This window comes from Chaetura pelagica, unplaced genomic scaffold (genome assembly GCF_000747805.2).
Source record: "Chaetura pelagica isolate M959 unplaced genomic scaffold, ChaPel_1.0 scaffold737, whole genome shotgun sequence".
In the NCBI taxonomy this organism is placed as follows: Eukaryota; Metazoa; Chordata; class Aves; order Apodiformes; family Apodidae; genus Chaetura; species Chaetura pelagica.
The window spans coordinates 1,036,594-1,042,004 of NW_009953813.1; the positions used below are offsets into that span (position 1 = coordinate 1,036,594).

General features: G+C 41.6%; 1 protein-coding gene across 1 annotated transcript in view; it reads left to right on the forward strand.

The window, feature by feature from the left end:
- AGBL1 (ATP/GTP binding protein-like 1) overlaps window positions 1-5,411 on the forward strand; it is a 276,400-nt gene that overhangs the window by 192,234 nt on the left and 78,755 nt on the right. The window lies entirely within an intron of this gene.

Here is a 5,411-nt window from a genome sequence, read left to right on the forward strand (position 1 = left end):
ACCTCAGATCCTCCATGGAGAAGATCTCTTACAAAGAAGACATTTTCTAAGAGCTTCAGGGCAGGGAACAAAATATGGCAGATAAGGGAACGACTGGCATGGTTTAGGAACTGTAGGGCTGATTATATAGGCATTCTTCCAGGTATTCTTCTTTTCCTCACTGTGAATTGAGTCCTGCAGACATGTAGAGCATAGGCTTGTGACGTTTTGGTGCATAGAATGAAGTAATGACCCTGCTGATTATTAAAGAGGTGTTTTTCCAAATTACAAAATTAATTTCTTCACTTCCTCCATTCAGTGTGATGTATTTAAGGAAGGTTGTCCCATTATAAATATGTGGGGAATTTGGTCTGGGTAGGTGTCAGAGTATGGGATTCTTCAGCTTGAATTTGGGAGGAAGCAGAAACATATACATTATTTCTAGGCCACCGTCACTTGTTGTGCTACGTGCAAGCACATATGCTTGTAATAATGTTTTTCCAAGAGAAAAGGAGAAAGAAAACTTAGTAATGTGATATGATTTGAAGCTCCCCAATGGGATTGTCATCAAAGAGCTTTCTAAGCTTCATCAATGAAAAGCAAGCTTTTCAGTTGCAGAAATGCCACCATTATTTATAGCAGGCTTCCAGTCTTCCCCCTGTAGGAATACTTAACCAACATTACCACCACCTGTTCCTCGTGCTGAAAACCATTCTTACAAGCTTGTTCGCTGTTTTTAATGTTTATGAGGGACAATGAAAAAAGAGAGCTAGAATGTAGAGACATTCCTTTGGATTAGCTGTGCTTGTACATGTGAACATATAAATGAAGCAATTAACGCATATGCTAAACACCATCCATGTTGTGGACAGCCATCCCACAAATCATTGCTATATCATTAGAGAGAACTACTGAAGCCTGGCTAGTTGGGTGGATTTGAGATATAAATCAAACTCTCACTTTTGAACTAGAGCTAGAATAGCCTTAGCATGAAAATAACTTCTCTTATGGGAAGACAAACATTGAACCCTGCCTAGCCTTGGACACTGAAAAAAAAAATCTATCTAGTCACACTAGCTCAGTGAGTATTTTCCCTAATTTTTATAGACGTATGTTACTGTTTTCTTTAGTTGATTTTATATTAATGGGGTTTCATTCCATTTTTCCAATGTTGTATGGTAGTTGATCACTACCCAAATAATGGTAAGAAGGTCTCTCTAATTACAAATATTTTAAAAGAAGTTCCCTACTTTGTAAAACTCTCATATTGTTCCACATGAGTCCATGATAGCTGAAAGCAAAGCCCTCTGTCTTTCAAGTTTGCCTGCCATTAAGGAGTACCTCCATGTCATCCAGGGATGTGATGACATTGCTAAAAGTATAATTATAGGTTTGTGGAATTTTGGTAGCTTAGGTGCAATTTGTTACCATTTGCAGACCACATAAACAGCTGACTTGCTTAATCCCACCTAGGTGTGTCATATTGCAAAAGCTCGTTGCAGAAAGTTGGGGGAAGGGAGACACAGGGAGCAAAAGCTTTGCTGGCATATTCTTTTTTAAAAATAAATAATTCATGGAAAATGGTTGTGCAGTATATTGATTCTGAAAATTAATACTTTGCTCCTAAAGTTCTGTGAGAGTAGCCAACAGAATTGCTTTATTTGATTTTAGTGGGCAAAGGAGCCCTGCTGGAGCCAATGGAAGAGTGCAGAATACAGAGGGCACACTGTTGTGGGCAGGAGGTCAACTATTTCTGTACCTCTCTCTCAACTCACAGAATTAAAAAAAAAACCCAAAACAATTTCTCTGGAGGAAGCTGAGGGGGGTTCCACTCAGTCTAATCTTACTCTGTAAAGTCTGAGTCTATCCTTATTCCAGATGTCTGAACTGTCCTGGCCCTGGGAAATTATATGCACAATAGGAATTCTAGTGGGAAGTGATGATTCTGAAACTAATGTTTTCTGGTAAAGGAATGTGTGTCCCAAAGACTGTCCTGCTGCCATGTCTAGAAAAAGTTACAAATGTACGTGATTCTTATTAGAGTAGTATTCACCAACATCAAAAGCAGTCAATTTTATTCAACCTAGATGAAAACACAAGTTTTATTTTTTTTAAGGTTTTGTTTTGTGGAAAACAAGCTGAAATTAAGCTGTGAGCAGTGTGGTGGATTGCACAGTGCTGAAGTTAAATATGTCTATCACAATGTAATGTATTTCCTAACTATGTGTTTCTGAGTGCCCATCTCTGTAGTACTCTGGGTGACAGGTCAAGCCATGGAACAAAAAGTTAATCCAGCACTGAATATAGCTGGCTCCCAGATGAAATGTCTCATTGCAAAAGTACATAGTTCAAAAGCTGTGGAGCCAGAGGTCTCTTCTGTTGTAAAATCCCTGCAGTTCACGTCCTGCATTTATGTCTCTCTGCCCTGGTGCCCGATGTACGTGGCATTGACTTGGCATCTCAGCATCTCCCTCCAATAGCAAGCATTGTTACCTGTCAAGGTTTATAACTGTATGTCTTTTAATTTTCCTCTTCAGACTGTCCTTGTTCTGGGTATTTTTCAGCCTTACTCTTTCACCACTGCTGTGAAGAGGATGAAGGAGCAGGCTGGACTCTGCCTGCTCCCCTGGAGTAAACTATTTGCTGTGCACTTTAGATAGCTCTGTCAGAATCAGTGGTTAGCAAATTGAAACAAGGTAATGGCTGTCAGTGAAGTGACTCATCTAATGAAGGCATCCTGAGTGAATCAGAGATTTCTCACACCAGATCAGGTCCATTTTGTTCAATGTACTCTCTCCAATGGATCACAGAAAGGTGGAAGAAACCTTTAGCAGACCCAACTAAATACAGTTTGGTACACAGGCAAGAATTTCTTCCTCTTCTCAGCGTACAGAATCTTTCCTCCAAAGTGTAAACTGTAAATAGAGTCATTTGCAAGAACAAGTTGGGGTAACTGTTGAGGTAAGTTCCCAGCAGAGGCAGCGTAACAAAGTAACTGCATCTGAGAATAAAAAGCCAGGTGTCAGGTGCTCATTTAGGTACTTTATTCTGCCCCTTCCCAAACCTGACCTCAGAAGCATGCTATTGTCATGTCCCAGGAAGAATCCCTAATTTTGTGTTTCCAGCCTCCCACTGTGCTGTGCAGTTAGTTCTGGCATTCAGGATCTCTCTGCTGGGAAAATGAAATGCTAGCTTGTAGTTTGGACATCATGATTTTTTATATAAAAGTAATTAGGTTTTAAGTCAACACTGTCCAGGTAACTTCACATTTGACATGACCACAAAAGTGGATGGGAAGCAACTGTTCACTTACAACAGGTCTGAAGGAGAGAGAAAGCAAAAGCAACCCCCACTATAGGTGTTCTCCCCTTCTTCCTCATCAGTTGGAACTGATGGCACATCCCTTCATGTTCTTCTCTGTTCTGCAGGTTGTGCTAGGAAACGTTTTGCATACACTGCAGCAACTGCAGCCATTTCTTCATGAGACACATTTTATATGTTGAGTCAGACTTTTGTGAAGTTGTTCTGTATTTTCTGCTGACTCAGATATTCTTCATCTTCTGTATTTCTTCATCATTTCTTATTTTCTTGAGCAGAGCTAAATCTCTCTCCTCCCCAGATGATAAATGTGATGAGCTGTGCTATTAATCAAAAGCAGAAGACTTGATCATTGCTCTGGTCTTTTGTCCAGATGTAATCTTTTCATCTTCCATACATTGAGCAGAATTAGATTGGTCAGCATATGGATGGCAAATTCAAGAATTGATAAGAAGGATTTGCAGATAATTTTGAACTGTGCTTGCTCTTCTATACTGCATTGATGCACCATCATGATCCTGGATAGTATTGAACTGTTGGATTTCCCGTCTTTTCACTATAATGAAAAAAGTGTGGTGGTCGATGGAGTTAAATCCAGCTGGGGCCAGTCACAAGTGGTGTTCCTCAGGTCTCAGTGTTGGGACCATTTCTGTTTAACATCATTATTGATGATCTTGATAAAGACATAGAGTATATTACCAGTAAGTTTGCAGATGACACCAAGCTAGGCAGGGGTGTTGATCTGCATGAGGACAGAGCGACTCTGCAGAGAGACTTGGATAGACTAGATCATTGGGCTAATGTTAATGGTATGAGCTTCAACAAGGCCAAGTGCCAGGTCCTGCGCTTGGACCACAACCACCTCAGGCAATGCTCCAGGCCTGGGGAAGTGTGGCTGGAAAGTGTCTGGCAGAAAAGGACCTCGGGGTTCTAATTGACAGGCAGCTGAATATGAGCCATCAGTGTGGCCAGGAAAGCCAATGGCATCCTGGCTTGTATTAGAAATAGCGTGACCAGCAGAAGTAGAGGGATAATTGTCCCCCTGTACTCAGCACTGGTGAGGCCACACCTGGAGTATTGTGTCCAGTTTTGGGCACCTCAGTTCAAGAAAGGTGTTGAGGTGCTGGAGTGAGTACAGAGGAGGACAACAAAGCTGGTGAAGGGCCTAGAGAAAAAAAAAAAATATGAAAAATGCTTGAAGGAGCTGAGAGTGTTTAGTTTGAAAAAGAGGAGGCTGAGGGGAGACCTCATCAGTCTCTACAACTACCTGAAAGGTCATTGTAGAGAGGTTGGTGCTCGTCTCTTCTCACGGGGAATTAGCGACAGAACAAGAGGGAAGGGCTTGAAGCTACACCAGGGGAGGTTTAGACTGGACATTAGGAAAAACAGTTTCCCAGACAGAGGGGCCAGACACTGGAATAGGCTGCCCAGGGTGGTGGCTGAGTCACCATCCCTGGATGTGTTTAAGGGCCGTTTGGATGTGGCATTGGTGGATATGGCTTAGGAGAGAACTTTGTAGAGTAGGGATGATGGTTGGACTTGGTGGTCCCAAGAGCTTTTCCAACCTGAATAGTTCTGTGATTCTATGATTATATGCCTTCCCCTGATTATGACTGTGCAAGCAATTCCACTCAGTCTTTTAAGCTGTGTGGCCAAAATGTGATTCAGATCCAACTGAGGAGATGGAGCAGACAAGAAGAGGGAAGTTCAAGCAACAAAATAACGCAGATGGAGAAAAGTATGATTGCTTCATTTGGGACATCTTTAGTGCATCTTTGAATGGTAGAAATGTGGCATTATACTTGTGAGCACTGATGGAAAATGCCTCCCTTGCTGCGGTAGTTTGACCTTCCTGCAGTTACAGGTGAATGTGGATGTCGTTCCTTGACATTATATTTGTTTTGATTATACAAACAGGAGCAAAATTGAAGGGTTTGAGCACAAAACAATATTCCACCCTGCAAAATACTCCATCACTTCACAATTGGGTTGTACTAGCAGTTGTGCCATCTAGTCCCCTGAGGCAGACTCTGGGGAGTCCTCTGACACATGGATGGAGATGAAAGTGCTTTTTCATAATTTAGGGAATCTAATCCCAAGGTGAGAAATCAGCA